Source organism: Hyperolius riggenbachi, chromosome 5 (assembly GCF_040937935.1).
Source record: "Hyperolius riggenbachi isolate aHypRig1 chromosome 5, aHypRig1.pri, whole genome shotgun sequence".
In the NCBI taxonomy this organism is placed as follows: Eukaryota; Metazoa; Chordata; class Amphibia; order Anura; family Hyperoliidae; genus Hyperolius; species Hyperolius riggenbachi.
In genome coordinates this window covers 270,588,825-270,611,945 of record NC_090650.1, presented here as the reverse complement: position 1 = coordinate 270,611,945, position 23,121 = coordinate 270,588,825, and positions in this window count along the sequence as shown.

Here is a 23,121-nt window from a genome sequence, read left to right as displayed (position 1 = left end):
GCAAACCGGAAGCGGTTTAGGGAGTCTTGCCCAATGACTCCTTACTGAATAGATACTAACCAGGATTTGAACCCTGATCCCCTATGTCACAAGTGGTGTCTTTAACTACCTTGTAAAAACTGAAGCAAAAATAAACAGTTTCTAATAACTTACTAGAAATTATTATTTGGTTAAAAAAAATCAATACTATATTCCATGTATTACACAGGAAGGATATACAGTTTTTTACAAAAAACTTCTTAGGATCAACAAAGAATGAAACAATAATCATTAAATTTAGTAAAAAAAATAATTCATAGTTTGTATTCCTTATGCCCTCCTTCTCCATTACAATATTCACTATAGATCTGTTTATCTGTAGTGCTTTTGATTATACTGCTACCTCTCATTGGCCTCAATTCACTAAGATCATGCTGGAGATAATAAGGCAAGAGTAAACTTACCTCCACACAGTGAGAGAGTTACCTTCATTCCTTATGTTACCTCCTCTGTAGTTAATTTACCTCCTCTGTAGTTAATTTACCTCCTCTGTAGTTATTTTCACACGCAGTTAATTAACAGCCTGTATTTAACTCTGGAGTTATTTTAAAGACAGAAGAGTTAACTTTAGGCTTGCCTGAGGTAAAATGTTTCCTGAATACTAAATGCCTTATCACCATGGTAACAACTCTAGAAGAGTTATTAAAGACAGGAGATAAGCTTAGTGAATTGAAGCCATTGGCCTAAATTCACTAAGATCATGCTGGAGATAATAAAGCAAGATAAAACTTACCTCCACACAGTGAGAGAGTTATTTTATCTCTTCATTCCTTACGTTACCTCTTCTGTAGTTAATTTACCTCCTCTGTAGTTAAGTTACCTCCTCTGTAGTTAAGTTACCACTTCTGTAGTTCTTTTCACACGCAGTTAATGAACAGCCTGTCTTTAACTCTGGAGTTATTTTAAGTATTAAAGAGTTAACCTAAAGACAGAAGAGTTAACTTTAGGTTTGCCTGAGGTAAAATGTTTCCTGAATACTACATGCCTTATCACCATGGTAACAACTCTAGAAGAGGTATTAACCTCCTTAGCAGTAACCCCGTGTGTGACACGGGGTAAGCCGCCGGAGGGTGCCGCTCAGGCCCTGCTGGGCCGATTTACATAATTTTTTTTTTGCTGGACGCATCTAGCACTTTGCTAGCTGCGCCAGCACCCTGATCGCCGCCGCCCCGCGCCCGATCGCCGCTATCCATGACGTCACGACGTCGCTGACGTCATCCCGCCCCGTCGCCATGGCTATCATGTAGCGAGCCCTGGGCTCGCTACATGATTAAAAAAAAAAAAAAACTACTGTGCTCCTGGCGGAATGTTTCATACCGCCAGGAGGGTTAAAGACAGGAGATAAGTTTAGTGAATTGAGGCTATTGTCTCCTTTATTATAGCTTTCCCAATGATTGTCCTTCCATAACAGTGACCCTATATTATAATGTCCTGGTATAGTACCCTTCATTATCATCCCCACAATTATGAGGCTCTGCATTAGATATCCCTTCCTTTGTTGTATTCACTATTATAGTTTGCCTTGTAATACTGTCCTTCATTACATTGCTACTGTGCTCTCCATTGTAGTCCACCCAATTATAATGATAACATTACAGTGTCCTGCATTACAGTGCTGCACCATTATTGGGCCTTCTGTAATAGTGCTCCCCTTATCATGCCCTCAGTTATATTGCACCTATTATAGTTCTCCCCCTTATCATACTTTCAGGTATATTGCCCCCATTATTGTTTCCCCCTTATCGTGCTGTCAGATACATTTCCCCCATAATAGTTTCTCCCCTTACTGTGCCCCCTGGTATATTGTCCCCATGATAGTTCTTCCCCTTATCATGCTCTCATTTATATTGCTCCATTACAGTTCTTCTCCTTACCATGCCCTCAGATATATTGCCCCTGTTATAGTTTTCTCCCTTATATTGCTCTCAGGTATATTGCCCCATTATAATTTTCCCCCTTATCATGCCCTCAAGTATATTGCCCCACTATAGCTCTATCCTTATCATGCCCTCAAGTATATTGCCCCACTATAACTCTATCCTTATCATGCCCTCAAGTATATTGCCCCACTATAGCTCTATCCTTATCATGCCCTCAAGTATATTGCCCCACTATAGCTCTATCCTTATCATGCTCTCAAGTATTTTGCCCCACTATAGCTCTATCTTTATCATGTCCTCAGGTATATTGCCCCACTATAGCTCTATCCTTATCGTGCCCTCAAGTATATTGCCCCACTATAGCTCTATCCTTATCATGCCCTCAAGTATATTGCCCCATTATAGCTCTATCCTTATCATGCTCTCAAGTATATTGCCCCACTATAGCTCTATCCTTATCATGCCCTCAAGTATATTGCCCCACTATAACTCTATCCTTATCATGCCCTCAAGTATATTGCCCCATTATAGCTCTATCCTCATCATGCCCTCAGGTATATTGCCCTACTATAGCTCTATCCTTATCATAGCTCTATCCTTATCGTGCCCTCAGGTATATTGCCCCACTATAGCTCTATCCTTATCGTTCCTTCAGGTATATTGCCCCCATTATAGTTCTCCCTCTTATCGTGCCCTCAGGTATATTGCCCCCATTATAGTTCTCCCTCTTATCGTGCCCTCAGGTATATTGCCCCATTACAGTTCTCCCCCTTATCGTGTGCTCAGGTATATTGCACCCATTACAGTGCTTCCTCTTCTTGTGTTCTCAGGTATGTTGTCCCATTATCGATCCCCCCCTTTTCATGCACTCAAGTATATTGCCCCTGTTATAGTTCTCTCCCCCCCCCCCCCTTATCGTGCTCTCAGGTATATTCCCCATTATAGTGCTCCTTCTTGTCGTGCTCTCAGGTATATTACCCCCATTATAGTTCTCCCCCTTATCATGCTCTCAGGTACATTGCCCCTATTATAGTTCTCCCCTTATCGTGTCCTCAGATATATTGTCCTGTTATAATGCTCCCTCTTATCATGCTCTCAGGTATATTGCCCCCTTATAGTTCTCCCCCTTACTGGGCTCTCAGGTATATTGCGCGTGTTACAGTCCCCCCCATCGTGCCCTCAGGTATGTTGCCCCCATTATAGTTCTCTCCCTTATCCTGCTCTCTGGTATATTGCCCGTGTTACAGTCCCCCCCATCGTGCCCTCAGGTATGTTGCCCCCGTTTTAGTTCTCTCCCTTATCCTGCTCTCTGGTATATTGCCCAATTATAGAGCTCCCCGTTGAAAATCAGAGATGAGTGGTGCAATTTCTCATGCAGAATATTCACATCTGCCAAAGGGTAATTCCATAGAAATTGCTCTTTTCTGTTTGTTCTCAATTTAACTTAACAGTTACGGTATTTGGTTTTTTTTTCTAATAATAAAGAGTTAGTTCTTCAGTAACTGTAATCATTCTTTATACTTCGCATAAAATAGTTTAATGTTATTTGGAATAGTCAGGCAAGTCATTTCTGCACGACACTTAGTGGTCTGTGAAAGGTTCAGTGAACATTCCCTGCTATGGTTTTGTCTTTTCTTAGTAAGTAAAACACAATAAAACAGTTTGCATTTAGCACATCGACATCTATCTCCCACCCACCTATTTCTACAGAGTGTGCTAACCTTCAAGGCACTTTGTTATTCCTTTTGTATGAATAAAATATTGATAGGCAGAGTCAAATCAAAGAGCATTGGTACTGGAATGGGGCAAGGCACAATGCAAACTGTATGCTTACAGCAACTCCTCTGTGGTGTCAGATTTGCCAAAGGGACATGCAGGAGAATTCACAGTGCTTTAGTTAAATATTTCTAGGCCCATGCATCCTCAGCAGGCAGAGGCAGCACTGCATTGGCCACTTTTTTACCACAACAATTGACCCAGTATAGTTGCAGTAAGCTTCCCTAACTGTCAGTGGCAATTACAGGCCCATTGTATCCCCACTCACCCCGTAAAATCACCCAAAATTCAGCTTCCCTTTTGTACCTTTGCTTTCCACTGGCACTCCTTTTTCAGTCCCCTATAGCTGAAAGAAGATTCCCCAACTGTCAGAAGCAGTGTCAAATCCATTGCATCACTAAGCTCACTTGAATTCACCTAAATTTCACCATACCCCTTGACTGCAATACATTTACCCTCCAATGGTGCGCCGTATCAATTGCTATGTATAGAGTGCTGTCATCCTGAGAAGTTTTGGAAAACACTATACCCAATTCCACAAAGCTGAACTTGGAACTCCACTCATCCCCACCTGAAATGTTCCTGCTATAGTGATTCACTTTATCGTTCCATTGTTATAACTCCTTTATAGTGCAACCTCTTCCATTAAGGTCCCATTATTTATACTGTGGTGCTGTGTTATAGTACTTTCCCTAATTACAATTCTTCCTCTTAAAGTGCCACCCCATTATATTGCTTCCTCTTATAGTATCTCTTCATTACAGTGCTTATAGTGTTCCAACCTATGGTGCCACTTGATAACTGAGGGCAGTTAGTGTCTCACCCTTATAGTGTTTCCTGTGATAGTCTCCCCAGTTCATTTTCCCTACTCCTTGTTATTATACCCTCAGTTTGTATGTTCCTTTATAGGCAGTTGAATAGCTAAGGAGCTGTGGGCCTCGATGCAAGTTTTACAATGGGGCCCCCCAAGCACTCTATACATAGCAATTGATACGGTGCTCCAAAACCTGCCAATGGCAACTACAGTGTCTGAGGTGCAAGAAGGGGATGGGGAACAGTTAGTTAATGATTACCACTATTCAAAGTACCTATAGAAGTGATTATTATGAGCACAGGACCAATAGAGAGCTAATGCTGTAGTTGAGGGAGGGCCCCTCTGGCCCAAGGACCCCGATGCGGTGGCTACCTCTGCAACCCCCATTGCTATGTCCCTGCTTATAGGGATTGCTGTTATGGTACCACCAGTTTGTGCCCTTCCCTTATAGTGCACCCTGTTTAGTGCACATTATAATGGTCTTTTTTAGTGTCCCTGAACCCCATGCAAAGCTGGCATTGGTTTAGGGTGGCAAGACATGTAACATCACGTTTTAAGTACAGATTCTCCCACATCTTCTCCGCTCTTTGTTTCCTTTGCCGTTTTCTGGTCAACCATTGCCACTCGCAGGTCCTCCAGCTGAACAGGGCATTGCTCCTCTTCTGGCATGAGCGTGGCCGTTCTGCAGCCATTCAAACATGGCCATGCCTCTGCAGTAAGCCCATCTTACTGCACAGGCGTAGTCTTTTGAGGGTCAGCGCTTGGTGAGTGACATGGGACCAGAGGACAGAGAGGGAAGGCTAATTAGTTAGGATCCAGAGGATTTTCCCTTCTTAGGCAATTATGTGATTTTGTACAGTACTTTAGTTTCGGCTCGGGTACACTTTAAATCTATATACTGATTTGTCATAGAAGAAGTAATGCCTACTGTTTTCATTTCACTGTGTTACGGTATCTCTCAGTAATGTTATAAAGGCAGTTGCAGATACTGTACACTGCAGTTGGTGAGCTGCCAGGACCTAACTAATTACGGTATTTAATCAAATTTTCTACAGCATCCTTTGAGCTTGATAAACTTCTGACCTTTGTGTAATGCATTCAACAAGAAATCATTACATCCACGGCTTGAATTTCTGTTATGTAAAATGTAAATTTGATCATGATGTTTGCATGCTGTGCAGTGTTTTGCAGGTTAAAATAAAGGAAGACAGATTCTCGTGACATTTGTGACAGTATTAAAAATACATGCAAAAATAAAAAAATAGTAATTATTAAAAAAAAAAATACTAAAATATTCTCCCAATTCACATTGCATTGCCAATAGGAAGAATGAGAGGTAGAATTTAGCCATTTACAGACCGTTTCAAACTCTTTCATTCTTAAGTACACCAGAGAGAAACAAAAATATTCAGTTCAATAACCCATACCAACTGGCTAATAATAAAAGATTTCAAGGTCTAGTAATGTGAAATATAATTGTTCCTGTCTCATTCAAACAAAGCTGGTGGTCTCAGGGCCCTTTCACACCAGGGCAGTACAGTACGGGGTTTTTACCGAACCCCACCGTTAGGCAATGAAAGTCCTTCATACTGCCACGGAATGGCGCGATTCTACGGAAGTGACGTTTCCATCTCATCCCCAATGCTAGGACAAAACTACATTAACGTGCGTATTTGCATCGTTCTGCGTCGGACTGTGAGTCATGTTACTATACGGCGACACAAGGATTTTAAAAATGTTGGCTGCGTGCACTTCCGTGTACCTGAAGCAGGACGTGATGGCAGGCGCGCATCACTTCCTGCTTAGCTGGTGGCCAGACCTGAAGGCCTGTTTCCGGCGATGCGGTGCGGCGGACGTGAGGCACCGCATCACTGCCGCCAGTTTGAAGTGTGAACCGGCCACACAGTGACTATATACTAGAGCTTCCTCTTTTCCCTCTTCTTCTTTACTACCTATCCTTCTCTCTTAATTTCAGCAGGATGAATTCAGAAGTGTTTCAGGCAATATTATCTGTTCATATTAAGCCAAACTCATTGAACTGTGCTTCACAGTGCAGATGGACTATGACCCAAAGCATACTGCAAAAGCAACCAAAGAGTTTTTGAAGGGAAAGAAGTGGAATGTTATGCAGTCAATCACCTGACCTTAATCCGATTGAGCATGCATTTCACTTGCTGAAGACAAAACTGAAGGGAAAATGCCCCAAGATCAAGCAGGAACTGAAGACAGTTGCAGTAGAGGCCTGGCAGAGCATCACTAGGGATGGAACCCAGCGTCTGGTGATGTCTATGCGTTTCAGACTTTAAGGTTGTAATTGACTGCAAAGGATTTGCAACCAAATACTAAAAAGTGAAACTTTATTTATGATTATTGGATTTATAATTATTATTATTTCCCATTACTTTTGGTCTCTTAAGTGGGAGGCACATATGCAAACTGTTGTAATTCCTACAGCCTCCACCTGATTTAGATGCAAGTACCCTCAAATTAAAGCTGACAGTCTGCAGTTAAAGCACATCATATTCGTTTCATTTTGAATCCATTGTGGTTGTATATAGAGCCAAAAATGTTAAAATTGTGTTGTTGATGTCCTAATATTTATGGACCTGACTGTATGTTCAGTCTCCATTGCAATTCACATGCATTATAACTCGTCCATTACGCAACTGACCTCTGTGAATCCAGCCTAAAACTTGGATTAGTAAATTGCCCATAAAAAGTGTTTACCTTTCCCTTTCACAGGCAATGTTTAGCAATTGCAGGTTTTTCCATGTCTGGGTCCTCACGTATTGTACGTAGCTACATTTTTCCAGAGCACATTCCTCCTGACTTATTGTCACTCCTCACTCATTGAAGAGTTTGGCTCGTTTTGACTATAGGAAAACACAGGAGTTTTTTATTCAAGGGGATCTAATATTGATAAGCTACAATAATAATGCACTAGTTTTTTATCTGTTAATTCTGTTAAGGCATTTTTAGCAATGTCCATCCACTCTCATGGTGAGTCTCTGGCTGCGGCCCACTCAATCTCTCTCATTTGCCTTGTAGTAAGTTTCTGGCCATGTTTCGCTCTCTCACTGTCACTCTCGACTTACCACAAGAGCTAAAGATACCAAGATGTGCCCAGTACAAGCCCTGGCTGCGTAAGTGTATACAGATAGCGCAGGCAGAGGCCAGTTGAGTTTCATGTGTTATGTTACCATACATACTAGACTATAAGTCTAGAAATGTAAATTTAAATTTCTTTCTCATAGGCGAGGGGTGGGGGCAAATCTCTCTCTCAACCTTTGCATAGTGAGCTGCAGCGGCCAGTATGCTTTATAAACCACCTCCCTCTGTCACATTTCGCTCGGAAAAGCAATACTTTGTATACCTTACTTTTGATATGAAAAGTTTTTTGAGGCATACATTGCCTGTAAGAAACTGACATTTATACCAACCAACAGCTCCAACATAGAGCACACCAAGCAATTTTGTCGTGGTAAGTGAAGCAAAGCAAATGCCAATAAAACACAGGTTTGAAAGTACTGGCCACAACAATAAAAGGAGAAGGGGAAAGATACTGGGCTGCATTGCTAATGGCTGCAATACTTTGTGGAGTGCAGTCATGAACCTGTCCTGATCCCCAAGTGCAGCTGCTAATTCTTCCTGGTCTCCAAGTGCAGCCATTAACTTTGCTGGGTAGACTTATACTTGAGTCAAGGCAATTTCCAGCCTAAGAGGGTCCAATATTGGAGTTGACGTATACACAAGGTTGACTTACACAGGATATACAGGTATGTACTTTTTATGCCTTTATTGTTCAACGTAATTGCATTGGTATTAAAGCTTGGATTAAGAAACAAGTGTCTAGCTGTCATTGTGGACCAGATTGCATGATGGGCAGGAAACACATGACCCACCTGAACATTGATATGCCTGAAATCTGGTGAGCTTCTGATGCAAAGGGGTCTGCTGTGTGGTCACAGAGTGAGAGCACGGCTTATGCACTTTGATGAGGGGAACATCTCTGTGTGGAATTAAGTTACTGAAACAGGATTAGGCTATGTGGAGATTTACTTTCTTGCAGGCTCTTTGATAAAGAGGAGAGCACAGCAGATTCACATTTTCTTTACTATTTTATAAGACTGTATCTGTCTATCTCACTACTGTCATTTTACCTATAAATGGAAATCATGAACTTTTAGTTTTAATACCACCAGGGATAAGCAGATATGCAGCACACATTAGATGAATCACATCAACTCAGTAGGAGTGTTACATCCCATTATCCCATATGCACTGACTCGTATAGTCATGTTTCTAAAAGAGATGTTCACATTAAAATACTAGTTATATTTATAAGAAGAGAATGTAAGCATATTTTTATATGTGTCCATAATACAAAAATTATATTTGATACATCGATGTTTAATCTCTGGTACATAACCATATCCCTACAGTAATTTTGGAGAAGAGAACTTTAACATATATATATATATATATATATATATATATATATATATATATATATATATATATATAAAACATATATAGAGAAGGACACCGAGAGCCCAATATAATGTAATAAGTACTGGTAAAGGAAATTCTGAAAGTAAGTAGAAATATACTCACAAAGCCGGGTTACCTCCAAGGTAACCAATGTAAATGCAGGTGGGAAGATTAGACCTGTCCCCACTCAGGATAAAGAAGTTGCTCTCTGTAGATCGGAGAAAGAAAGGGATATGTCACCCCTCCACCTGGAGTGGACTCAATTGAGGTATAAAGTAAACAGAGGTGCCAAAAGGATAAAATATACTAAATGTTTTAAAATTTGCTATGGAGGCAGTGGTGGACTTACCTTCCAGAAGCACACACAAGAACTGTCAATTTCAAAACATTCAAGAATTTATTGAGAAAATCCAAAAACAAGGTTGCAACCTGTTTCACAGGTATATTCCTGCTTCATCAGGCAATATATATACCCAGTGCCTGGGTATTACATGGACATATGACTGTAAAATACTCCTTTGTTTATTGCCTGATGAAGCAGGAATATACCTGTGAAACGCATTGCAACCTTGTTTTTGGAGTATCTCAATAAATTCTTGAATGTTTTGAAATTGACAGTTCTTGTGTGTGCTTCTGGGAGGTAAGTCCACCACTGCCTCCATAGCAAATTTTAAAACTTTTAGTATATTTTATCTTTTTGGCCCCTATGTTTACTTTATACCTCATATAAAAAAACATGATATATATAAACTATGGTATTCCATTCAGCTAAAACAGCTGGAACAGTTCCACTGCAACCAATCTCTGTGGCCAACAAAAAGGAATGGATATATATAGTTAACCACTTGCCGACCACGCACTCATAACACGCGTCGTCAAAGTGGTAGCTGCAGGACCAGCGACGCACATCTGCGTCGCCGGCTGCAGGCTAATTAATCAGGAAACAGCCTCTCGCGCGAGCGGCTGCTTCCTGTCAATTCACGGCGCGGGGCTCCGTAAATAGCCTGCGGGCCGCCGATCGCGGCTCGCAGGCTAAATGTAAACACAAGCGGAAATAATCCGCTTTGTTTACATTTGTACAACGCTGCTAACAGTAGCAGCGTTGTACCGGATCACCGATCCCCGGCCAATCAGCGGCCGGGGATCGCTGTCACATGACAGGCAGGAGCCTGTTAGAGGCTGCACAGGACAGATCCGTTCCTGTGCAGCCTCCGATCTCCGGGACAGGGAGGGAGGAGAGGGAGATGGGGAATCCTGCGGTGGAGGGGGCTTTGAGGTGCCCCCCCCGCCAGCCACACGCAGGCAGGAGCGATCAGACCCCCCCAGCACATCATCCCCCTAGTGGGGAAAAAAGGTGGTGATCTGGTTGCTCTGCCTGGTATTTGATCTGTGCTGGGGGCTGTAGAGCCCACCCAGCACAGATAAAGGCTGAGTCCTGAAGTGGTTAACAAATCTTTACCACTCAACAAAATGACATACAAAAGTGGAAATTGCTCTAATAATTTTTATTTTAACCAAATATGGTCAAAATAGTGTGCACAGATGCTTACAGACACATATTAAGATATGATATCACAATGTGCTTTATGACCTATCTAATATAGGTCTTTCATCTCTTCTATTAACCTTTTAACAGCCCCACTTGAGTTATCTTGCCTCAGATAACTCTGGGCAGAGCTGATGGGCACACTTATGCGCTACGCAGCAGTATGTCCTGACAACCCACCACTGCATGCACTTCTGTCTGCAAAACAATGCAGTCCCATTCAATATAATTAAATGGGGTCAGTGCTGCAATGCAACAACATCAAATAGGTAATAAAACCACCCTTATTACTCTTTAGGAAATACGTTATATATAAAAGTTTAGCCTCAAATGTAGCCAGTTGATAAGTTCTCTGTCACGATTGTGGAACTTTCTCCGTGATCAGCGCACAACGCGTGCGCTGACACGGCGGAAATCCTCCACAAGCGTATATTTGCAGGCACCCAGCAAAAGGTGCTACGCACCCGTAGAGGGAAAATTCCTGTCGGCAGATGGCGCTGGGGAGTGCAGAGGAACCAATCCTCTGTATCTCCACAAATGCCAGACAGGAATTGTACGAAGCGCAGAACGCAATCGAGGCGATTGCGAATGAGAACAAGCAAAGGGACAGATTGTAAGTGTGTGCGCCAATCTAGTCGCCACCCCGCGACCGCGCACACACAACAGCAGATATGAAATAGGAACGCAATCGCGAGAGGTGCGATCGCTAGACGTGATACAAGGCAGATCAGAACAGAATACGAGGTTAGCAAAGGCACAGCAAATAATACAATGAGAATAACAAGGAAAATAACAAACGCTAGCTAACCGCGGACACCGCACTCATTCGCAACAGTGCACGCGGTTATGCGCGGTCTCCACGTGATAAGCACAATAAAGACAAGCACGCCTAACTAACCATTGACAGACAAACATGAAACAGAGGACGCGTACGCTTGCTTAACGGTTACCTCACCGAGCCTCCAGCAAGCGTAGCAGACAAGACAGACACACGAAAACAGGGACAAGCGAGAGATAGGATCCACAGCACTAGCGAAAAGTGGCTAGCGTGATCCAGGTACAGAGTAGCAGAACAGAAGGATCCCCAGCGCTAGCGAAAAGTGGCTAGCGCGATCCCAGAAGACAGAACAGAAGGATCCCCAGCACTAGCGAAAAGTGGCTAGCGCGATCCCAGGGGACAGAACAGAAGGATCCCCAGCGCTAGTTAAAAGTGGCTAGCGCGATCCCAGGAGACAGAACAGAAGGATCCCCAGCGCTAGCGAAAAGTGGCTAGCGCGATCCCAGGAGACAGAACAGAAGGGGCTACCAGCAACAACCGCTGTTCCGGTTAGCACCCAGACACACAGAACGACTTCCTATCGACCACCGCTGGGACAGGACAGCCGCAACAGACAAGCAAACAGATATACAATCCTAACTGCACTAAGGGACCTGCCTAATTGCAGTCCCAGGAATTACTCTAAGCTGATCTTCAAACAAAGAGCATGGCTGACACTCCCGGCAGGAGTGTTACACAGGACAAAATCCTTATGAACAGCGAAGCATTGTGGGAAAGACATAGTACTTATAGTACACGCCTCCAATGAATGTGGCCAGGCAATTTGCATGACAATGTATGCAAATTCCTCTGCAAGCACAAGCTGCAAAACTGACAGAAGCTCTTCTTTCCAGAGTCCTGCAGCATGCTAACCTACACAATGGTCAAAAGGCTGGCTGCCTGCACAGGCAGCTGAGCAAATCATCACATTCTCACATAGAATTCAGACATGCTGTATGTGTGCAAATCTGGAATAGCTCTTCAGTGTTCAAGCCATTGAATCAGATCAGAAGAGCTTCTACAGGAAGAACTATCACATTTACTGTTCAGCTAAACTCGGCATCCTTCATTCCTTCTCTCTCATTTAGTTTCTAATCCAATCTTAGAGGAACATCTGTTCTACACAGAAATATTCAAGATTTTCATTTATGGTAAGTCTTGGTCATTTGACTCCTGCTTCTGACTGTGTGCCTATGTTTTCATCAAGACCAGCTACTGTAAAGTCTCACTATGTGAAGATTGTTTATATACTGATTTTTATGTTAAAAATCAGTTCTACAGATGAATACATTTAATACAAGGAGAGGGTTCGTTCCATTTACAAATATTGATGGGGTTTCAGACATTAAAATACAGAAGTGGCTCCATGTCCATAGACCATTAAACTTTTCTCAGAGCTTAGAAATAAACTGAGGACTGGTATGTTTGATCTATTCTCCCCTCAGCTTCTCCACTTGCTGAACACAAATGGTATAATGTACATAAGAATCTGAAATGGTTTAATTAGGGAAGCCTCACGGATATTCAGTGTCTCTCGATGTCCAGCATAGGAAGCAGTGTTGAAGGAAGTATTAAAGTCCCATCTTCCTGTGCTAGTGATGGGTGTGGTGCTCCCATCACATGTCCCTATGTTACAATAATAGCGAGCAGAAGAGTATGGCTGGAGCATGGAATATGGGGTACTGTGGTCATCATTGGCACAGGTGTTTACTTTATTACTGCTTCCAGTGCTAGGGAGCATGATAAAAGGGTACTATTTAAAGGGTACTACATAGGGAGCACAAAATAACAGGGCATATAGGAAGCACTATAATTTTGAGACATTAAAATGAGAGTCAATAAGTAGGGACCACTCTAGATGTGTGGGGGGTAGGGACTATAAATGAGTAGATGGGGGACTGTAAATTGAAGACTCTTTAATGAGGGGCACTGTCAAGGTTCCCCTTGTGTCCTGATCCTGGTCCATCGTGTCCTGCCCTGGTCCCCCTGTGACCTCTCCTGGTCCACCTGTGTCCTGTCCTTGTCCTCCTGTTTCCCCTCCTGTCTGCCCCGCATGTCTCCTCCGCTCCCCTGTGTAATTTGAATTAGCTGCAGAGTGGCTCACCTTCTTTGCAATTCCAGCGCTGGGTGGTCCTCTGCTCCCCACTGGTTTCCTCCGCTCCCCCTGTGGAAAATGAATTAGCGAAAGAGCGGCTCACCTCATCTGGCAATTCAAATGATGTTCAGCAGACATCTCTTCTCCTGCGCCGCTTCCCCTAGTGAAGGCGTCTGTTGATCAAGTCATCAACTAGGGAAGCAGCGGTGGAGAGGAGCTGTCTGCTGAACATCGCTGGAATCTGCGGATGAGGTGAGCTGCTCTCCCGCTAATATGAAAAAATTGTGATGTTAATAGTGATAGTGAAAGTGCTGATTAAAACTGTTATAAGAGGAAAGCAAGGTCTGGGTGGTAGGTAGGTAAATATTAAAAGATATAGGGAAATATGGAAACATCCTATATAGAATGTGCCTCACTTTGCTAAAAGAGATATGTTAATTCATTGGAAGTCAATGCATTTCCTCTCAATCGATGCATTTAAAAAGAAACTAATTAAATCATACTGTGGAGCAACCTGCAGGTCCCCCTCCCTACCCCCTTCCCAAAATGTGGAAGCGGCCTCACATAACTTTGGCCAATAAATGCCTTTTTAAGGGCAATCAGGTTGAATTACTTTTGAAGACCCACTCCTCAGAGTTGTAGTATAACCAAGGCACTGATTGCTCGAAACTTGGTTGACAGCAAAAGGGTAGGACGGCTGCTACCCTTCAGATCACAGTGGTCCTATTATGAGGGCACACGATACATTACCATGTGGTCTGTGGGCCTCTGTTGTGCTGTATACCAAGTTAAAACTTTAGTAACAGGGCAGTGACAGGGACAAGACTGCAATGGTTCTAACTGATCATAGCAATTCTGTTGCAGATGAAAATTGCCTCACTGAGGAACCTCTGGACATGTACGTTGAAAAAGGGCACCAGATGAAGTGGCTAGAATATCAGTACAATTACTGATATTTAACTTTTGGCCATTGGCTAATATTGGTAGTAGAATATTGGTAATTTTTATCGATATTCTATTGTGCTTTACTCAACCCTCTTCTCACACTAACCCACTCTCTAGCTACACCAGTATCTGAGCCACTTTACGCCACTATTCACACAAAACTGAAGTTTGATACCCAAATCATAAAGTGTTACATAGTTACATAATTACATAGTTATTTGGGTTAAAAAAAGACATACGTCCATCGAGTTAAACCAGAAAACAAAGTACAACACCAGCCTGCTCCCTCACATATCCCTGTTGATCCAGAGGAAGGCGCAACACCCTTACAAGGCATGGTCCAATTAGCCCCAAAAGGGAAAAAAATCCTTCCCGACTCCAGATGGCAATCAGATAAAATCTCTGGATCAACACCACTGGGCATTACCTAGTAATTATAGCCATGGAAGTCTTTCAACGCAAGGAAAGCATCTAAGCCCCCTTTAAATGCAGATATAGAATTTGCCATAACTACATCCTGTGGAGATGCATTCCACATCTTAATCACTCTTACTGTAAAGAACCCTTTCCTAAATAAATGGCTAAAATGGTTTCCTCCATGTGCAGATCATGTCCTCTAGTCCTTAGGGACAAAAAGCTCATACATCAAGCTTTTAAATTGCCCTCTGATGTATTTATACATGTTAATTAGATCCCCTCTAATGCGTCTTTTCTCTATACTAAATAAACCCAGTTTATCTAACCTTTCTTGGTAAGTGAGACCTTCCATCCCTCATATCAGTTTTGTTGTTCTGCTCTGCACCGGCTCTAAAACTACAATATCTTGTGGTGCCCAGAACTGAATTCCATATTCCAGATGTGGCCTTTCTAGAGAGTTAAACAGGGGCAATATTATGCTAGCAAGCATCTCAAGTTTTTATTTCCCTTTTATTGCATCCCAAAATTTTATTAGCTTTAGCTGCAGCGACTTGGCATTGAATACAATTATTTAACTTGTTTTTGATGAGTACTCCTAAGCTCTTCTCCAAGCTTGATGTTCCCATCTGTATCCTGTTTATTTTGCATGGTGCTAGACCATTGGTATGACCAAAATGAATGACTTTACATTTTTCAACATTGAATTTCATCTGCCATTTATATGCCCATGTAGCCACCCTATCCAGATCCTGTTGCAATATGACACTATCTTCCTGAGAGTTGATGATTCTGCACAATTTTGTATCATCTGCCAAAATAGCAACATTACTTTCTACTGCATCTACTAGGTCATTAATAAATAAATTGAAGAGCACTGCACCCAGTACAGACCTCTGTGGGACCCCACTGCTAACAGTCGCCCATTTTGAGTATGATCCATTGACCACAACTCTTTGCTTTCAGTCCATTAGCCAGTTCCCTATCCATGCACACAGACTCTTCCCCAGTCCTCAACTTTTGCACCAGACTTTTGTGGGGAACAGTGTCGAAAGGCCTTTGCAAAGTCCAAATATATCACATCTACAGCATTCCCAATATCCACATTAGCGTTCACTACCTCATAAAAGCTGAGCATGTTAGTCAAACAGGACCTGTCTTTAGTATACTCATGCTGATGCTGTGAAATAAGATTATTTTCTACTATGAAGTCTTGTATAGTATCTCTTAGTAACCCCTCAAATAGTTTGCATACAATTGATGTTAAGCTTACAGGTCTATAATTTCCTGGATCTGATTTTTTGCCCTTCTTAAATAATGGGAAAACGTGGGCTGTAAGACAATCTACTGGAACTCTGCCAGTTGAAAGAGAGTCACAAAAGAAAAGATAAAGGGGTTTATCACTAACTGAACTTAGTTCCCTTAGGGCCCGAGGATGCATGCCATCCGGGCCAGGTGCCTTGTCTATTTTTTATTTACTTAGTCTTGCCTTCACTTCTCCTGCGTTAAGTATTTAATATTACAATTGGAAGATTGAGACCAAGGGCGGACTGACAACTCATGGGGCCCCTGGGCAATAGGAGATTATGGGGCCCCCATACAAGTGTTTCCCACCTTTCACGTTATATTTTTACAGACTAAGATATTATATATAATAATTTACTGACAACAGTAAATATGTTATATTGTGATATTTTATACTGATAAAAACACCTGCGCCGCATGTAGCGCAGCGTGCCAAAAATGGGTTGAATTTGACCACTTGCACCGAGGCTTTCGTAGACTCAGGGTCTGCGGCCAACTTTATAGACTACGAGTTTGTGAAAGGTCTGGGAATTCCACTACACCCTTTGTATCGACAAGTGGTAGTTACCGCAATTGACGACTCCCCATTACAGTACATACAGCCTCTCTCTCAGACTCCGATGTTGTCTTGCACCATTGGCGTTCTACACAAAGAGAATTTACAGTTCCTTGTACTGCGCATGACAACCTCCACCATTGTCCTCGGGATGCCATGATTACAACTCCATTCCCCGCAGATTGACTGGGCCTCAGGTCAGTTGCTCAGTTGGTCACCTCATTGCCGTAGTCATTGTCTGGGGAAAATTACCATTGGTACCACCAGGTTAGAGAGAGTCCTGATACAATACGCTGAGTATGCTAATATGTTCTGCCCTAGATCCGCAGATAAACTTCCACCCCATCGGAGTTTTGACTGTCCCATAGACTTAAGATCTGGTTGTATGCCCCCGAGAGGACATCTCTATAACTTGTCGGGGCCAGAGAAGTTGGCTATGCGGGAGTACATTAAGGAAAATCTGGCGAAGAGTTTTATCCGTCCGTCCCGGTCACCGGCCGGGGCCGGGTTCTTTTTCATACAAAAGAAAGACGGTGGTCTTAGACCATGTATTGATTACAGGGGTCTAAACAAGATCACCGTAAAGGATCGTTACCCTTTGCCTCTGATAGATGATCTTTTTGCTCAGATAACCAATGCCAGTATTTTCTCTAAATTGGACTTACGTGGGGCATACAACCTGGTGCGCATTAGGGATTACGAGTACCTAGTTATGCCTTTCGGGTTGTGTAACGCTCCGGCCGTCTTCCAAGAGTTAATAAACGAGGTCTTCAGGGAAGTGTTGGGGAAGTTTGTGTTGGTTTACCTTGATGACATATTAATTTTCTCCCCCAACCTTAGAGAGCATCGTAATCATGTCAAATTCGTGTTGAAGAAATTGAGACAGAATTCTCTGTATGCAAAACTGGAGAAGTGTCTCTTTGAGGTCACTCAAATCCCTTTTCTGGGTTAAATTATTTCGACTTCAGGTCTCTCTATGGATGCAGAAAAGGTCTCTGCTGTCTTAGAGTGGCCACAGCCAGTGAGTTTAAAGGCACTTCAGAGATTCCTTGGTTTTACTAACTACTACCGGAGATTCATCAAGGGATTTTCTTCGGTAGTAGCGCCTCTGACTAGGCTTACCAAGAAGGGGGCTGACCCTTATCAGTGGTCATCGGAGGCCCAGGCCGCATTCAATACCCTGAAAAGGTTGTTTTGCTCTGCACCCATATTGAGACATGTTGATGTCGCTCTCCCCTTCATGGTAGAGGTAGATGCCTCAGAGATCGGGGTGGAGGCTGTGCTGTCTCAGCGCTCGGGTCTGCAGGGCAAGACACATCCTTGTGCCTATTTCTCACGCAGGTTTTCTCCTGCTGAGAGAAACTACGATGTGGGCAACAGGGAACTCCTGGCCATCAAGCTAGCCTTCCAGGAATGGCGTCATTGGCTTGAAGGTGCGGAACACACCATTACTGTATATATTGACCATGAGAACCTGGAGTACATTGAGGGGGCCAAGAGGCTCACTCCTCGACAGGCCCGCTGGTCTTTATTCTTTTCGCGCTTCAGATTTGTTATCACGTACACTCCAGGTTCTAAAAACGTTAAAGCAGACGCTCTCTCCAGATGTTTCGAGCCTGAGACAGCTCAGCCCGTACTTCCCGAGAGCATTTTACCTCACAAGGTGGTGCTGGCAGCCACTGAGACCCGGGAGGATTGGGCGGTCACATTAGCTGCTCACCAGCTAGATACCCCGGAAGGGAAACCAGAGGGGATTCTCTTTGTTCCACTTCCATTCCGTTTGCAAATCATGCAGATGTTCCATGCCTATAAGAACGCAGGTCACCCTGGGGTCACCCGCACTCTGGATCTACTCACGAGGTGTGTTTGGTGGCCTTCATTGGCCTCTGATTGCAAGGAATTTGTCAGAGAGTGTGTGGTGTGTGCCAGGAGCAAACCGTCTCGCCAGGCTCCAGTGGGTACCTTACAATCCTTACCAATCCCAAGTGAACCATGGACCCATCTGTCCATGGACTTCATTGGCGAGCTTCCCAAATCCGAGGGTATGACTGTGATATGAGTGATCGTGGACAGGTTCAGCAAGATGGCCCATTTTGTTCCTCTTAAAGGATTTCCGTCAGCTCAAGTGTTAGCCGATCTCTTCGTACAACACATCTTCCGGTTGCATGGGATTCCAGATGATGTGGTATCTGATAGAGGAGTCCAATTTGTATCGAAGTTTTGGAGGGCCTTTTTCCATAGTTTGGGTATGAACCTGTCCTTTTCGTCTGGGTATCACCCACAGACCAACGGGCAGACCGAGAGGGTTAATCAGGCAGCGGAACAATTCCTTAGATGCTATGTGGCAGATGCGCAAACTGAATGGGTTAAGTTTTTGCCCTTTGCAGAGTTTGCACACAACAACCTGAGAAGCGCTTCAACAGGCTTGTCCCCTTATCAGGTTGTGTCAGGAAGGTCTCCTAAATTTTCCCCATTGCCGGTGTGTTCCTCTCCATTCCCAGCCCTGGAGGATTGGCAGAAGGTTTTGAAGGAACTTCAAGGACAAGTGAAGAAAAATTTGGGAGTAGCCTTCCGGAATCAAAACAAACAGGCCGACAAGAGACGGTCTGTTGAGTGGCACTTTTCTCCTGGGGACATGGTGTGGGTGTCAATGAGACATTTGGCACAACCGTCCACCAAGTTGGGGCCCAGGTTCATAGGGCCTTATCCGGTGGCCAAAAAGATCAATCAGGTCTCTTATGTGATTGATCTCCCAGCCAGCATAAGAAGTGGGAGATCATTCCATGTTTCTTTGTTGAAACCAGCAGTGTATGTGGATTCCTCTCCCCCCCCCCCCATCCAGTGGTAGTGGAGGGCCAGTCAGAGTACGAGGTCAGGGAAATTTTAGATTCCCGGCTGGTGCAGAATTCTGTGCAGTATCTGGTCCATTGGAAGGGGTATGGTGTGGAGGACAGATCCTGGGTACCAGAGGGTCGCATGCATGCTGAGAGATTAAAGATGAGGTTTCACCAGTTACATCCTGAGAAGCCATGTAGGAAGTGGCAAGGGGGGGGTACTGTGAGGGTTAGCGGAAATACCGCTGGGTAGCATGGCGGCGGTCTCCGCTTCCCAGCCGGCGGTTCCCGCCACACATGCGGAGCCGTCGGCACAGAGCAGGGGGGACGCCGCCGCCACTGTTGGTGACATGGCGGCGGGTTCCACAACTCAGCCGGCGGATTTCGGTGCGCTTTCGTGCGCTGACCTGGGGCCTGGCCTCTCTGGTGCTCAGAGGCAGAGGGTCATGCGCGCGTGTGCGAGGCGGCAGGACTTTTACCTCCTACGTAGGAGGGTCAGCTGACTCTCCAGTCAGCTGACCTCAGGGGGTCTCCAGATTGGCTGGGCTTCTGGGCGGGCTGGCTGAGTAACTCTCAGCATTTAAGGAGCTGGATGTCAGTTGCTCCTTGTCTGCTGTCGTGAATACACATTGTGTTAGCGCTCAGACCTTAGTCCAGTTTCACAGGTGTTGATACCAAGGACGTCACACCTTAGATTAGGATTGTATTTGTATATTTACCTGTGTTTTGACCTTGGCTTTCCCTGACTTCTCTTTACTTTTATCGCTCTTGTACTTCTGCCTATCTGATTCAAGTTGCCGACCCTGCCTGTTTAACGACTCTGAATCAGCCCTCTGTTTCTGTACTGCTGCCGCCTTCTCTGTTGCCGAACCTTTGCTCGTCTGACCTTTCTCCCTTCAGTGGAACGTCTCCCACTGTAGGGTTATCTCCGAGGCTTGCCTCTCCGAGACGCCTGCCCTAGCAGACAATTACTGCCAGGGGCTGAGATTCCTCTCTTTGCCTGGACTGAGGATCTCACACACGGGGTTCCCATTCAGAGGTAACCACACCTCTGAGGAATCGCCGTGTGGTGGATATTTCCACGACCTTGTGAAATCATTGCTGTTGTTATTGATATTCACTGTGTTAGGTGTCCGGAGGTTAGTCGCACTTGTATTATTGGTGATTCTGCAGATCATCAATAATCAGGTGACATCTGTATTATTGGCGATACTGCAGATCACCAATAATCAGATTCTCTCTGTGTGCTGACACCGATCCTTACACAACCTTTCTTTTTTTAGAGTTGATGTACTTGTAAAACTTCTTTGGGTTAGATTTGATATCCCTTGATTTTCAGCTTCAATCTTTGCCAGTCTAATTTATTTTTTTACAACTTTTTTGCACTCCTTATAATTGCTTAATGCACCCTTGGCCCCCTCCTGTGTTAGGACCTTGTAGGCATTCTTTTTCCACTTCATTTTATCTCTAGCCTTTCTATTCATCCATAGAGGCCTTTTTTTTATTCCTAGATGTTTTGTTTCCATATGGGATATATATACTGTACTACAATATTGATTGAGAATACGTTTAAAAGCTTGCCAATTCCCTTCAGTGTCCTTCCCTTGTAGTACATTATCCCAGTTCACCAAACTTAGTTCCTGCCTGAGTTGATTGAACTTTGCTTTTCTAAAATTCATAGTTTTAGTTGTCCCGCTGCCCGGCGGCCTATCACTCACCAGATCAAAATGTATCATGTTGTGATCACTATCAGTGGTGCTCAGCAGAGCTCGAATATTCGAGTAGCTCGAATATTCGAGCTCTTTCTCAGCTATTCGAGCTCGGTATTCGAGCTCCGAATAGCTAGAGCTATTCGAATGGGGTATTCGAGTACACTCGAATAGCCCATTCACTATTCGAGCTATTCGAGCAAAACGGCGCTATTCGAGCTCGGTACCGAGCTCGAATAGCGTCATAGCCCAGATTGATGTCCTTAGAGCCAATCAGAGGGCTCCCAGGCCCTCTGACGGCAGCCAATCACAGAGGGGGACCCTGGCCAGCCCCTACCCTATAAATAGCGGCCGCCATGTTAGGTTTCTCCGTGCTTGCCTGAGACTTGTACAGAGAGAGAGTTGCTCCTTTGTGCTTTGGCTTAGCAAGAGCTCTATTGTGGTCATTTACCTAGCGTTTTTGCTCACATACACCTCCTATATACACCTATATTGTTGTTAGTTAGATAGACATTGTATTTTAGTTAGTAGCTTTTGTGTTACATAGACAGAGACACAGCTGCTGCAGGCTTACACAGCTTTAGGCCTCAGGGCCTGCCTGTGTGGGCAGCTGTTCTCTCCTGTCCTCTGTTAGTATATTTCTCTCATCTATACCAGTATTTCTGCTGCTGTCCTTTACTACTGATTGATTCTGTATTTAGTATTGTAGTTAGGCTAGCCTAGGACACTCACTGTCACTGTTCATAGGCTAAGGCTAAGGCTACTAGCTCCTGCGTGTGTGCACTCACAGTCTTGTACACACACACTCTATTTCCTTCTGATTAGTGATTGATTATTGTAATTAGTTAGTTACTTACTGTTACTACTTGTTACTCTTACTGTACTAGGAGTCTAGGACACTCAGTCACTGTTCATCGGCTACTAGCTCCTGCGTGTGTGCACTCAGTGTCTGATTACACACTACACACACTCTATTTCCTTCTGATTACTGATTGATTATTGTAATTAGTTAGTTACTTACTGTTACTACTTGTTACTCTTACTGTACTAGGAGTCTAGGACACTCAGTCACTGTTCATAGGCTACTAGCTCCTGCGTGTGTGCACTCACTGTCTGAGTACACACTACACACACTCTATTTCCTTCTGATTAGTGATTGATTATTGTAATTAGTTAGTTACTTACTGTTACTACTTGTTACTCTTACTGTACTAGGAGTCTAGGACACTCAGTCACTGTTCATCGGCTACTAGCTCCTGCGTGTGTGCACTCAGTGTCTGAGTACACACTACACACACTCTATTTCCTTCTGATTACTAATTGATTATTGTAATTAGTTAGTTACTTACTGTTACTACTTGTTACTCTTACTGTACTAGGAGTCTAGGACACTCAGTCACTGTTCATAGGCTACTAGCTCCTGCGTGTGTGCACTCACTGTCTGAGTACACACTACACACACTCTATTTCCTTCTGATTACTGATTGATTATTGTAATTAGTTAGTTACTTACTGTTACTACTTGTTACTCTTACTGTACTAGGAGTCTAGGACACTCAGTCACTGTTCATAGGCTACTAGCTCCTGCGTGTGTGCACTCACTGTCTGAGTACACACTACACACACTCTATTTCCTTCTGATTACTGATTGATAATTGTAATTAGTTAGTTACTTACTGTTACTACTTGTTACTCTTACTGTACTAGGAGTCTAGGACACTCAGTCACTGTTCATAGGCTACTAGCTCCTGCGTGTGTGCACTCACTGTCTGAGTACACACTACACACACTCTATTTCCTTCTGATTACTGATTGATTATTGTAATTAGTTAGTTACTTACTGTTACTACTTGTTACTCTTACTGTACTAGGAGTCTAGGACACTCAGTCACTGTTCATA